Source organism: Narcine bancroftii, chromosome 5 (genome assembly GCF_036971445.1).
Source record: "Narcine bancroftii isolate sNarBan1 chromosome 5, sNarBan1.hap1, whole genome shotgun sequence".
Lineage (NCBI taxonomy): Eukaryota > Metazoa > Chordata > Chondrichthyes > Torpediniformes > Narcinidae > Narcine > Narcine bancroftii.
In genome coordinates, this window is record NC_091473.1 from 243,262,807 (window position 1) to 243,278,183 (window position 15,377).

The 15,377-nt window shown below is 40.1% G+C and overlaps 1 protein-coding gene across 8 annotated transcripts in view; it reads right to left on the bottom strand.

The window, feature by feature from the left end:
- tfeb (transcription factor EB) overlaps window positions 1–15,377 on the bottom strand; it is a 101,555-nt gene that overhangs the window by 54,303 nt on the left and 31,875 nt on the right. For 5 of the 8 annotated variants that reach the window (XM_069941867.1, XM_069941860.1, XM_069941863.1 and 2 more), the window contains one exon: window positions 10,772–10,850. The exons of the other annotated variants lie outside the window; for them this stretch is intronic. The gene's annotated coding sequence lies outside the window, so the exon portion shown is untranslated. The remainder of the gene's footprint in view (window positions 1–10,771; window positions 10,851–15,377) is intronic. 8 annotated transcript variants of the gene reach the window in all.

Consider the following 15,377-nt stretch of genomic DNA (forward strand, 5'->3'; position numbering starts at 1 on the left):
AGGAAGAAAAATTCAGAAGAGAGAACAGAATGGTTTCTTTTATAATCTGCCTGAAGAATCGATGGAAGAATATTCAATTTCATTCTCCACTGATACTGCCTGCTGAGTATTTCCTGTTTATAAGTCATTTTAGAAGGAAAATTGTAGAAATCTCAAAAGGGCCATGGGGGGTGTCCTTTTAAAAGGGTGGCATCTTTTGCGTGATTTGGTTCTGGAAAATGTTTGGAATAACTGGGAGGAAGCTTCGAGTCTCTGCACGCTTGCAGTTGGCTACAGATCAAAGACAGAGAAGGGCCGATTAGCAGGCAAAACAGTGGAGCCCTTGTGCCTGTGAATTACAATGGCAATTGACCTCAGGCCTCTGCGCCAGTAACCCATGGCACGTCTGCATGCTGGAAAAGCAAGCAGAATTTAGTTATGTTGCAAGAACAAAGGTGCATTCATGCCCAATGGGTCTCTGGAAAACAGCATTTACCCATGGTTTTCACTTGTAGGTTTTACTCCTGCTAGAAACTGCTTTCAATGTTACAGATCTCAAAAGCCCCAGTAAAACCTTCCCCATTTGGGTGCCATAACATCACAAGCATTGCATGTCAACCTTGGCATCTTGGCAGCATGTGGGTGGCGATGGTGGAATGCTGCAAATGGAACGGTTTGTACATCTCAGCTGGTCAGGAAGAGTTACATGAATAAGCATGGAGGAGAATAACCATTCCAATTTAAATTAACCCAAAACAAGGTAATTGATGACATTATTCTCAATCGCTCTACAAACATGGTTTGTGGCACAACAGTATAGCAAGGTCAAATAGACACTTAATGCAGACATGAACAAGGCCTCTGCATCAAGATGAGAATCAGTGAAGTGGGAACACATTATCCCTTCATTTCTGCAGGTCACTTGGCAAAATATGAAGAGTTTCCCATCCTTCCTATAGATAAGCTCCATTGAAGCAGGGAATTTCTAGAATGGGAAATGTAACATTGATCAAAGAAGGATGAGGTATAGAGATGGACCAATGTCACAACTCAATTTCAGTCTGCACTGGGATTAGGTCAGTGTGGTTAAAAGCACAACTTGCAGGAGACATTCAATTGAGATATTTATTTATTTAGAGATACAGCTCGACAACATGCTCTTTTGGCCCTTGAGCCCAATTACACCCAAGTTACCCGCAACGCCAGTTCATTTTGAAGGGTGGGAAGAAACCCACGCAGACACGGGGAGAGCATACAAACTTCTCACAGACAGCATTGGTTTCAAACACCAATTGCTGGAGTTGCAACAGCATTTCTGAACAGCTAAATTAGAGAAGTATCCATCACAATCACTCTTGTTTTTTGAAGGTCCAGAAAACTATGAAACAAAAACTAACAAAAACATTTCTTGGAGCTGACATGCAGAGAAGACAATACATGCTGTAACTTTTGATGAACAGAGTTCACACTATGATTTGGGGATTAATTCTTCAGTTTGTGGGAGGTGGTGCTTGAAGCCCGTTTGCGATGAAAAAGACTTTAATACAAATTGCTGGCATCCGTGGGCCTAACGTCCCAGAGATCATCAATGTTTGAGCCAAAGCAAGAAGTGAAGAGGATCCAAGGTGAAATAGAAGAATTTGAAAGTTTGTTTGCACTGTCTGTAAGGAGTTTGAACGTTCTCCCAGTGTCTGAGTGGGTCTTCTCCGGTACTCCAGTTTCCACCCACTCTTCAAAATATACGGGAGCTGTAGGTGGATTGGGTATTTGGGTGTCACGTACTCACTTACTGTGCTGAATGTATGTATGTCTACATTGTGCAGGGGAAATCCTGCCTCACAACTTTGACTGGATCATTGTTGCTTGTGATGTATATTAACCACTTGGCTGTCAATGGAAGAGATAGATTTGTAAGTTGGCAGGTGACACAAACGCTGGTGGTGTTATGGAGGGTGAGAAATGTTGTCAACTGTCATAGCAGGATCAGGTGGAAAGTTGGGAAAAGCGCCAGTTTACGAAGTTCAATCCTGACAAGTGCAAGGTGATGCGTCTGGGTAGTCAAACAGGGATAGAATATGTAAAGTAAATGATAGGGTGCTAAAGAATGTTGATGAACATTTTCCTGATAGAGGCAACACAGAATGATCGGGTGATGATGGTGACTTATGGCATGCTTACCCTCATAGGTTTCAGCACAGAATATAAGAATTGGAACAAGATGTTGCCACTTGTCAAAATACTAGTTAGATCACATCAGGAGTATACTGAATTCATTTGGTAAGAGGTTGTGGTTCCACTGAACAAAGGGTACACGAGATTCAAAGATGTTGCCTAGATTGGAAAACAGAGAGAAGTTGATATCTCTCTAGAATTGAGAATGAGGAGCAGTTTCTTCAGAGAGGATAATGACTCTTTGGAATTCTCTACCACAGAGGGGCACACAGGTTCAGCCATTTATTCAATACAAAATTCAATCGAATTCTGGATAAGGGAATTAAAGGATATGGGGAAGGTACAGGAAAATGGAGCTAAGGTGGAAGATCTGGCATGATCTGGATCATGTTCACATGGGGATGGGGGGTTAGGGGGGAAGGAGTGTAAGCAATGGCCTTATTCAAAGGGTTCTCCCTGGTGGCCCAGGGCTCATTTCAAATCTGTTACATCTCTGGATATTTTTAAATGATGAAAGACCGTATAAAGATGCAAGTTCTTCATTTTTTACCAATTACATTAAATTTCCTAATTTAATTGGTTTGCTCCTGGAGATCATCTCCTAAATACAAAATTAAATAAAATCTAACTTACTGATTATATAAAATCAGGGTTATATTCCTTGTTTTCTATGCAAAATCCACTCATAATGAAGAATCTCAGAAACACTTCTTTGAACTTTCTTCCAATGAATCAATGGCTGAGAGCCCAAAATAGAATACAAGACATTCTATGCAGGCTGAATAATGAGTTATACAAGGTTAATATACACAATTGCGTTGTTTTTAATATGAGACTCTTTAGAAATCCAACCTCACATAATGTTAATTCTTGACAACTGCCTCTCAATTAACTTTCTGTTTCTAAAACATCATGCCCAGTTGCATTTTTATCTCTGCCTTTATGTGCTTAAGCGTCCATCATGTGGATGAATTTCTCGTTTATTATAGCAGACACACTGCCCTGTATTTATTTGCAATCCTCATGTGAAATTCTTCAATGCAGTTGCTCATTCTCATTGCATTGCTTTGCAAATGTTTGCAACTGAAAACTGCCTATGCACATCTCCTCTATGTCGGAGAGACTGAGTGAAGACTGGAAGATTGATTTGTTGAGCACCTTGGCTCTGTCCGCCACAATAGCGTGGATCTTCCAATGGCTGCCATTCAATTCCCTGCCAGAATAAGACCACATAGATATTCAAGGAACACTTCATCTTTCCTCCAATTACTTTGATTTCTCTGATTTTCATTTAACCCCCCCCCTCCCTTTCTTCTTCCCCCATCGCCTTTCCCTAGCACTCTCTCTCTTTCCCTTTCCTTTTCCCACTGACCCCTTTCACAGAGCCAAAATCAATTCTCACCTCTCATGTCCAATTAATACATTTTGTTGGTTTGGACTCCTCTCCTGGCCAGTTTTGTCTTTATTCTGACACCTTCCTGTTCTTTGCTTATTCCTTGAAGGGCTCAAGACCAAAACGTCAGTAATATATCTTTATCTCCTATGGACACTACAAGACTGGCTGAGTTCCTCCAGCATTTCTAAGTGTGTTTTAATGCACCTGAGTATAAGATTCTAAATAACCTTTCATATGAGAAATAACTCAAGGGATTACTTCTGAGCAGAGACCATGAAGAAATTTGAAAATTGTTTCCAACTCAGCCAGTTTTGTGGCTAGTTTTCCAATCAATTTTGCAGGTCCAACATCTGCCATTCATTCCTCCCCAGCCTCATCCATTCTGTTACACCCATCCTGGAGTTTGTGCATGACAGTCTCACCCAACCAATGTGCTACATCCAGTACTTCATCATCTGTCTGGCCTTTCACACACCACTAGTAGATAATTCCCTGCAAGTTGTTTTGCATGTTCCTCCACAAGTTGCAAAACCAACTTCCTCTTTCAGATACTGAGAGACCTGAAGTGCATTTCCAGAGCTCTAATATTGTAGTATTGGGGAGAAGCATACATTATCATATAGATCAGTTCTCACTTACGAATGTTTATTTCATCACCAGTGTGTTATGACCTTGGAAATCCCTGGCTGGCAGTGGTATGGTTCAAGGAGGATGTTACCATCATCTTCTGTCCAGGGATAGAAACAAACGCACACTTCGCTAGCATCCCACCCATCTTCAATGTATTTCACAAGTCCAGTAATGGGATAGTCTGTGTATGCACTGGGCCACGAAGAACAGGAACACAATGAACAGGTCCCATGCCCTTTGCATTGAGTGGACTGATCTGATTCCCCTCTATACCAGTGGGTGAAGAAAGAGGCACAAAAAGAACATCCACATTCAATTACAAACCATAGAATATTGCAGCACAGAAAACAGACCCTTCGGCCCAACCGGTCTGTGCTGAACTATTATTCTGCCTGGTCCAATTGAATTGCACTCAGTCCCTAGTCCTCCATACCCCTCACATTCACATACCTGTCCAAATTTTTATTAAATGTTAAAACTGAGCCCGCATTCACCATTTCAGCTGGCAGTTCGTTGCACACTCCCACTCCCAAATGAAGAAAACAAAGCTTTTTATTTCTTTCATGCCTTCAGCAGCCTCTGATTGTTCCAAAGTGTTTCATGGCACTTATGAATTTCGGTTACTGTTGTAATATTGCTAATGCAGCAATCTGCCCATGCAATCCACCACAAACAGCATTGTGGCAATGGCCACATGGTTTCTATTTTCCATGATAATGAATGAGGGATGAATATCGGCCAAGGCCATGTGTATAACTGTTCTTCAAGACAGTGTCATTGGTTAATTCACATCCAATCAAACAAGCAATCTGGGTGTGATATGCAAAAGGCAGGATCTCTGACAGGACAGTACTCATTAGTCACAGCATTGTTAGCTTAGAGATTTATGCACAGGTCTCTGGAATGGATTTAACCCACAACCTTTTGACTCAGAGGTGAGTGTGCTACCAATTAAGAGCAGGCTAGTACTTTCCTAACATATGATGTGAGATGAGGTATCCTGAGATTTTCTTCCCACCTTTTCAGTGAAGAGCAGGAGGGGTTCTTTTAAGTGTCTTAGCCATTATTTCTCTCTCAAACAATCCTTGAAGCAGATCATCTATTAATACAGAATTGTTTTTGATGTGGGAAGTACACGAAATTGCCTGGGGAAAGGCAGTAGACATTTCAGGCCTGAGCCCTTTGCGTTCCTGATGAAGGACTCAGTCCCGAAATGCTGATTGCCTTTTACTTCCTATGGATGCTACATGACCTGCCCAGTTTTCCCAGCACTTTTGTGTACAGCACTAGAACATAGCAACTGCAGATTTCCTTGTTTACATCGATGTGGGAACAGTTTTGAAAATCTTGAAAGCTGCAACACAGATCCTGATTTTGTCTTTCGACTTCTTCCAAGTAGATGTTAACACACAAGTTACGTGATACTTGGTTTAAGGTCTATATAATAGTGAGAAAGAATGCAAGGAATTCACAATTTTGTGTTGCAGGAAGATGGCGTCAAGGAGAAAACATAACAAGCTTTCAAAGGAGAGGACAAGGGAAGAGTGAGGAGGCTCACATACTTCAGCCTCAAGCAAAGTGCCTCAGCCAGTTCATAGGCCAGAGTTCACAAGATCACAAGATACAGGAGTAGAAATAGGTCCAGCGAGTCTGCTCCGCCACTCTAATCATGAACTGATCCACCCTCCCACTCAGCCCCACTCTCCGACTTTCTCCCCAAAACCCTTGATGCCCTGACTAATCAAATACCTTTCAATAAATGCACCCAATGGCCTTGCTTCCACATCTGCCTGTGACAACAAGTTCCATAGACTCGCGACCCTCTGATGAAAGAATGTCTCCACATCTCTGTTTAAAATTGATGCCCTTTTATACTGAAGTTATTCCCCCTTGTCTAGCATGGGAAACATTCTTGCCACATCTACATTGTCGAGGCCTTTCAGTTGAATGGTTAAAAACATGACCATGTGAGAAGAACAAGAAAATGGAGCTTCAAGGGAAAAAGGTACAAATGAATGACAATATTAAAAAATAAATCAATCAGATGAGATTGATATTCAAGCCCTGTCAAACAGTAAGTGCTTCCAAACAGTACTGAATACTAATTTGTTTCTGGCCCACTGGGTTTATGCAACAGTTCCCCTTTTCAAAAATCACTGGAACTTATTATTTTAGCAAGAGAGGAAGCTGTGTATCAGTGATAACCAGTAGGGGAGATGCCTAGAGAGGGAAATCAATGTTTAAAATATTTTCAAACGAATGCAGACCCAGGTGCACCTGAAGAAAATAACACAAGTTCTGAGAGCAACTAGTTTGTCTCCCCACACACAGGAAATAAAGCTATGAATGCTAAAATAATAAGACTTTGGAGATAGAAGAGGGGAAAATGCTAAATTGACACAAGAATAACTTCATTCTATCATTACGAGCAGCCTTGGTACATATCAGGGAGCCTCTCGAAACAGGACTAACGTTTTGATCCCAATTGCCACTTTTTCAAGCTTTCTCAATCACCATAACCAATAGATCATGGGAATCAAATTCTGATTTATCAATCACTGAGGAAAAAATATGAAGGACTTCCTTTTTTTTTAAGGTGTGAAATGCAGTGGTATGTTTAAGATGTAGGTATAGCATTCTGAGCTGTATTGAGTGGCACAGCAAAGAGAATTGCTTCTTTACAGTTCTATAGATCTGGGCTTGATCAAGAAGAAGGCAGAGGTGCATCAGAATCGGGACTGGGAAGTATGTTTTTTTTCCCACAAACTGTGAGATTGATGAACAGTATCCTGTAACTGAGTAAATCATCGTGGTCAAGAAAATGATACTTTCTTGCATTCAGCCTGGTCATGCCCTAAAATGAGGCCTTTTTGGAAAGAGTTCAGTAACCTCCTGGAAAAACATTACTGGAATTCGATGCCCTCAGGGATCAGAATTATTTTTATTGGGGAATTTAGAAGACACAAGACCTAAAGTGAGGCTGTCAAAATATCAATTAAAATTCGTTAAGCTCACTTTATCAGTAGCCACGAAGTACATAGCAGTTACTTGGAAATCTGAATCCCAACTAGGTTTAGTTTGCTGGATGATAGAAATGCATCATTGTGTTTCCCCTGGAGAATATCACCTCTAACCTCAGAAACAGGTGTGATGCATTTTCAAGAATATGGAATTCTTACCCAAGGTACATCGGGGTAAATCTTTAACGATTCCCCCCTCGCCCCCCACCAGTGCTTGCAGTGCTGAGGGCCCTAGATAAGTCAAGTTATTGGTCCCTTGATGGGAGTGGGGTTTATCCTAGGTGAAGCCAATCTCTTTTTCTTTCTCTTTTCTTCTCCCCTTTCTTCTTGTTTCTTGGGGGGGGGTGGGAGGGTCCCTCTTATTCTGTTCTTCTTTCTTTCTATTATCTTCCTATTATCTTTTGCTCCCTTTGTTTGAACATGGACATTGAATTTGCATTTAAATTTAGACATACGGCACAGTAACAGGCCCTTTCGCCCCATGAGCCCGTGCCGCCCAATTACACCCAATTCACCTACAACCCTGGTACTTTTTTTTGAAGAGTGGAGGAAACTGGAGCACCCAGAGGAAACCCATGCAGACACAGGGAAAATGTACAAATTTACAGACAGCGCTGGCTTCGAACTCCAGTCGCTGGCCATATATAAAAATGTATTTATTTTAATTAAATCTTTATGTACATATGTGATTATCATGTACTGTGCATTGTGTGTGTATCATGGTCTGTTTCTTCAGGATGTACACATACAGTCAGATGATAAACTTGAACTTAATCCTAGCCTCAGGTTCTGCATGTGTGGAGTTTGCACTATTCTCTCCATATCAGGGTGCTTTCAGCCAAGTACTCTGGTTTCTTCCCACATACTCCAACCATTCTGGTAGACTATCCCCTAGCATAGATGAAAAGTAATAAAACTAACAGATAGTCATTGAGTTTGGTAAGAGTAAACAAATTGCAGGGCTAAAGGAAATGAGGATAAATAAGGGTGCGGTACTGAAGGCTGGCAAAAACGTCATGTACCAAATGGCCCCTGTGTTGTAATAAGCATTTAACTTGAAATGCAAGATCCAATTGCTGGAATCCCCTCCCTCAATTTGTATGTCTCTCCATTTCTTTCCTCATCTTCGAAGTACCCCAACTTTTGACCACCTCTTCTAATGGTCTCATGTGGCGTGGTGCCAAAATTACGTGTTGATGCTTGAAGTATTCTTCAAGGTTCCTATGAGATCTTGAGACATAGGAGCGGAATCAGGCCATTCTGCCCCATTACATCATGGGCAACCAGGCTAAAGGTCTTGTCCTATCCTGTAGGGCTTTATGATTTTTGTTTTAATGGATCTATGTCACAGGCAAGGCCAGCATTTTTTACCCATTCCTCATTATCCGGGAGTCTGCCAGGTTTTCACTGTTAAAGAGCTTACAGATAAATAAGAGTATAAATACACATGCTTCTCAAGTTGAAATGAGTTTGTATTTTTTCAACATCAAGGTACAGATGATGCCACGAGTGTGAAATTGAACAAGATGCTGGAATTACTCAGTGGGTCAAGCAGCATTGGTGGAGGGAGAGTGTTCGGACCAATGATCTTTCAGCAGAATGAGCAAATTTTTTTTTTAAAGTTTTCTTGTGGAACCAGGCAACATAATAGTTCAGCACAGTCTAGAAGGGGCAAAGGGCCTGTTTTCTGTGCTGTAATGTTCTAAGATTTCTAAACTCATTTGGTTTATCCATTGAATTCTTCTTCCTATATGCCACATTTTTATTGCCAAGTTTGCAAACCCTATCCTTACTGCACACATAGAAGGAAAGGTATTCAAGATTCTACTCTACATGGCTCTGATCCAAGACCAATATATCATATATTCAACAAGCCAAATCTTACCATTCATTTCTTTTGATAACCAAGAACCTGATGGCCCATCAATTGCAGCTAATTCTCCAATTAAAAAGAACCATATATTGGTTCTCCATTCTAGATTGATTTTTTTTCCCAGCATTTACACTTGGAAACTCCAAAAATATGACCAAACAGAAGTTGTGGTTAGCATTCTTCTAAATGTGGATTGAAGGCACATGTAAGGAAGAGTGTAAAATTAGCTATACACTGGATCTCACATAAAACATATCTGCTGTACAAAGTCACCATAACATCGTAAGTATTTAGTTTCATGTGAAATGTTTTCTCATGGAAGAGTTTGCACCAAATTTTGGACTTTACATAAAGTACATGTTTATGCTAATGCAATAACTATATTTCATTCTGCCATTCCTTACAGCATTAATACAGTAAAATCCCTGGTATCCAGCACCTATGGGGATTAGTAGATGCCAGATAAGTATATTTTCCGGTTGCTTGAGACTTACTCTTACAATCCCTAACTAATACACCTGCATTAAGAATAAACAATTTAAAAGGCAAAAATACTGTACTGTCCTTACACTGAACAAACCTCACTTGATAAACCTTAAAGTATTTTACTTTATTTTCAGTCACATTTTTTGAAAACATTTAACCGTTGCTGTATCTGCAGGTTCCTCCCCCTCCACGAAGCCACCCGAAAAATGAACAATAACATTATAGATAATTAAATCCCCCTCCACCAAGTTTACCGGGGCAACTCTTACTAAGTAGGGATAAGCAGACACTTTAAGAGAATCACCCCAATGGTGAACAGCATCAACCAGCTCTTCATCCTGGGCAAAGCCATTGCTGTTTCACGCAACTTTATTCAAACATCTGCTAAGACCAAAGCACGACCGAGGCCCTCCACTGGCTGAATATTTGCTTCCATCTTCACCAAAGGTTTATTTGTCACTTCAGAGAATATTTACAATTTTAAACTTAGAGTTTTTTTTTAACCTATTATTTTGTTCTTATTTATTTTATTTTTTAAATTTATTTTCCTCTTTTTTTCTGGTTGCCTGAGACTGCCAGTTGCATGAATTCTGGATACAAGGGTTTTTTTTTTATTGCACCGCAAATTGGATCTTTCCTGCCTTGTAAATTTACTTTTGATTTCCTTTCAGCAAGGTTTAAAGGACAAAACAGCAGTTTAAAAGGCAATACACTCGAACAGGAAGAATAAAGGTTGGCATGCCTAACCTCTGGACATCTCAAATCACTGTGCAACCAAAGAATTTTTTTTTAAATTCTGGCATGTAGTCATTGATTGGATGAAAGAAAACACTATGGCCAATTTGTTAACAGCGGAATTTTTCCATCAATAAGGCCATTGCGTTTCTGGATCTAATCATCAAGCTATCACATCAGTGATTACATTTCAAATGTGGGAATCAAATGACAAGAAAGCTGATGAGGAATTTTCAATTTCCAATGTTAACTCTTTCCACAGATGCTGCCCCTGACCTGCTGAGTTTTTCCAACATTTTCTGTTTTTGTTTATAACATTTCAGAAGCATGGGATGTAAAATACTTTAGGACAAGGCAAAGCTATCAGAGCTACTCTACATAATCAAATGCTTTCTTTTCCAGCGAAGAGATCAGATTTCTCTCAGTGCTGCTTGCTACTAGCTGTTAAAAAGAAACAGTCAAAAGACTTGAAACAATTACCTCCTTTATGCTGTTGACCTGGCGTTTTCAGTGCTGCACCCCTATCCTCTTATAAATCCGGCTCTGAAATCCTCAGAAGCTGCAAAAGAAAGATTTAGCAGGAATATCCCACAGGGCTGGGAAAGTAGTCTACAGTCTCCCCCGTGTCTTTCCCATAAACTGCATGGGGCTGACACTCAACAAGGTCACTTCAAGTTATGATATTGCTCAGGACCTTCCCACTTCTTGAAATGCCTCAACAAGAGCAGGCAGAGCTCTGACACACAATCAAAGAAGCCCGAGGATCCGCAATATCACAGTTAACTCATTGCATACCAGCTAGCAAACTACTCCTTCACACTCGCACACACACTCACTAAATGGACCGCATCACTACGCAGACTGTGCCTTGTGGATTTCACTGGGGTGGTGTTTGGTCTGCCCCAAGAGGTGAGAATGGGGAGTCACTGTAAACCATAATCTCATCCTTTCTGTCACACCGTGTGATGACTGTTTTGAAGGGAGTATAGGCAAAGGAGTGGTATGAAGTATAGCAGCCAGATCAGAGATATTATGGTACAGCCATAGTGCATTACAGGGTTCTTTTAGGCTTCTTAAGGATCTATTTTTAAACTGAACTGCTGTTATTATGCAAACTCACTCCAGTATTCATGTTGAAACAAGTCAACATGGCAGTGGTGAAACTGCATAATAAATAAAACACACTACTTGCAGACATTCGTAACAGACTAAATTTTTTTTTAAACTTTCATTTATTCATTCCACTCCAGGTTTTGGTTCAGATTCATATCCCACTTCATTCCATGTTTGAATATCACACCCAGTTCATTCCATGTTTGAATATCACATTATCTGAACTTTGTGCTACTGTCCTCATGTTAAGAAGGAAAAAAAAACTCAGGAAGCATCCTTATCATTTTGAAATATTTTATATCCATTCTATCAGGGAAGGTGAGAATCTCAGTTTAATACCTTCTGTGTGTAGAGCTGTCTTATATCTGCTCCTCTATCTGTACAACATCAGTACGGGTTCTCTGTTAGTGCAGAGCTCCATCAGTTTCATTCTCCTGCAACATTGCATCTGGGAGTCTATCAGAAGGCCTCTCCGGGAGCCAGCACATTGAAGTAACCAAGTAGAATGCACACAAACATCTATAACAGTGGTTTTCAAACATTTTCTTTCCACTCACATTCCCCCAAAGAAATCCCTAATTCCATATGTGCTCTGTGATTAATAAGGAATTACCTAAAATGTTATATGAGTGGAAAGAAATGGTTTGAAATCTGTTGTTTTAATCGTACCTCATTGACTTGTCATGAGCAGGGTTTCCTAACTCCAAAGGAAATGGGCCAATGACAATTTTTCTCAAGCAAAATATTTCAGTAACAACCTTCCCTTCCTATTCACGTACCACTTTAGGCAATCCCTTTCTCATCACAGAGCACCGATGGCATAGGAATTACTTAAAGTGATATGTGAGTGGAAAGAAAAAGTTTGAAAACCACTGATCTTTAAGAAATCCAGGGAGATTTGGCATGTCGCCAAATACCATCAAACTTCTACAGGTACGCTGTGGAAAGCACATTGAACTGCTGCAGTACAGCCTGGTTTGGTAATTTGAGCGTTCAGGAACTCGGAAGACTGCAGAAAGTAGCAAACATAGCCAGGCCCATCACAGGCTCTGACCTACCATTCATTGAGGACACAACCTCAAGATGGCAGCCAACTTCATAAAGGAACACCATCACTTTGCTCCCAACCTCATCTCAATTCTACCTTTGAGTAAAAGGTACAGAAGCCTGAATGCCAGCACCTCTGGATTCAAGATCAGTTTATTTCCAACATTTCTCAGTCTCTTGAATCTTCTCTTGTTACCAGGGGTGTATCAACACAAAATAGCACCGATTACAGGGGTAGCCAATGCGTCAAAATAAATAGCGACAAGGATGTCTCGCGTGAGCTGGCTTTTGTGGGCGCCATGTTGTATTTGCGTTGTATAAGTTGAGATCAAATGAGAGGTCAAGGAGGACAAGAAAGCAGCAGCATGGTGCTGGCTCAGTGGAGACCCTTCAAGTGGTCCCCCACTTCGAGTAGCGCCCAGGGCACGTGCCATGCCCTAGATACACCCCTGCTTGTAAAACAAATCATCGACTGCATCTACACCACAGGAGTGCCTGCACTATTATAATGTTAAATTTTGCATTAATGGTAACTGTGAATATTTACTGCCTTTTTATATTTATTATCTCTTTTCAATTTAATTTAGAACATACTATTTTAGTTGTATTTTTATAAAGTAGCTGGTCAGCTGCAGCAAGTAAGAATTTGATGCAGATGTACAATGTATAGGACAATAAACCCATATTGATCATCATTTCCTACAGTGCTTTGCTCCCTTGGTATTATCCATCCAAGTGGACAGCAGTTCATCAGTATAGCTCTTTTGACAGTGTGGCACTCCCTCAGTGATGGTTGGCAAGTATGAGCCCAGATTTCATGCTAAATCTAAATGCACACACAACCTTCTGATCCAAAGCTGCCAACTTTTGTCAAGTTATATCTTAACACTAGGTGGCTATTGGCTTATATCTTGAATCTCTATTGAATTTGATGAGAATGGTCCCAAACATTCAAAGCCGTATTTAACAATAAACAACCAAAAAAAATTTAAATGTAACATAGCTTTATAAATATAGAATTGGAAACACCCCAAGTTAGCAGTGTAACTAAAAGAAGCTTCAAGTCTTTCCTCTAATTCATTTTGAGGCTTTAATTTACATTTTCAAACATGTGAAATCTGCCTGATGATCAAAAAAATGACATGTCACGTATTATAATTCCACTGGATGACATGTCACGTATTATAATTCCACTGGATGACATGTCACGTATTATAATTCCACTGGATGACATGTCACGTATTATAATTCCACTGGATGACATGTCACGTATTATAATTCCACTGGATGAGTCAGTGCTACTCTGACCTTCACCCCGAAACTTAAGTCCACACTTGGTCAAGTACGCACATAACATAAACAGCATTATGGCAACTACAATACAAGCTCTGTTTAATTTTCTTTTAAATCAAGAAGTAGTAAGACAAATGCCCACAAGCTTCTTTTTCTTTCATCTATTACAATCAAGGCAATTTATCACAATGCTAATTCTCTCACCAAATCCCTCAATTCCCTTTGCCTTTCAAATCTATTCATCTTAGTGGTAGTAGACACAGCACAGGACATCACAAGCTAAACCTTCTTCCCAATCCAGAAGATCTGAAGGGAACACTGCCAATGGAGAGCATCAAGGATCTCCATCACCCACTAACATGCTCTGTTTCGATGCTACCATCAGGAAAGAGGTATGGGAGCCACAAGACTCACACCCCATTGTTCAGGAAGAGTTGCTACCCCTCCACCATCAGACTCCTCAACAACAAACTCAATCGGGGTCTTATTTAAGGACTCTTACTTGTGCAATTGCTCAGTCAGTTTGCTTACATTAAGTCAGTTTTTCTTTGCAATACTAATAAGTGGTCATGCTGCCTTAACTGCAGGAAAAAAAAAATCTCAGGGTTGTATGTGATGTCATGTATGTACTCTGACAATAAATCTGAAATCTGAATCTTACTCTTGAAAATACACCGTAACTTAGCATTCATGGCCTCAAGGGATGAAAATTCCAAAGATTCATACTCCTTTGCAAAAATCAGTTTTCTGCTTCTCAATCCTAAATGGTTCACTTCTCACTAACCTCCAAATCTTGAAAATGATGAAGATAAAATCATAATCAAACTCATTCATTTCCGAAATAGTAACTATGCATCACATCAGCTTTGTGGACGCCCAGGAGATTGCTTGTCAATCCTTTTTAGAAAATATCCCTATCATCTGGACTCAAATCAAGGCAACAATTCCAGATCTCAGTCATACATATCAATGATCTGGAGTAGGGAACTGAATGTAATATTTCCAATGAAGGAACATCAACCTCAAACCATGTCTCTGCTAACCATGAGTTACTCATCTGTACGACCCTCATTTCCTAACCTTTAGCCCATAGACTTCTACTCCATGTCATTAGTGCGGTACGGTTGGCACAGCAGTTAGTGCCAGCAATCGGGAGCAGACCGGGGTTCAAGTCCCGCGCGGTCTGTAAGGAGTTTGTACGTTCTCCCCGTGTCTGCGTGGGTTTTCCCCGGGGATTCCAGTTTGCTCCCACCGTTCAAAATGTATTGGGGATGTCAGTTGATGTAGTGTAAATTGTGCGGCACAGACTCGTTGGCCAAAATGGCCTGTTACCATGCTTACGTCTATATTTTTTTAAATTAATTTTAAAATTTTAAAATTAAATAAATTAAATTTTAAAATTTCATTTGCTCATCTAAATACTTCTCTTTCCAAGACGACCCTCAAGTGCTCACACTTTTTATTCTGTTTTTATTTCAGATTTCTAGCACCTGGAGATTTTAAGAATTTCAAGTAATGTTTCTAAGTTTAATCAAAACAAGATGGAAACATGGATTGTGAAGAGGATGCAAAAAAACTTGAAAGTGATTTAAACAAGTTAAATGAGTGAGCAAATGCATGGTTTATACAACAT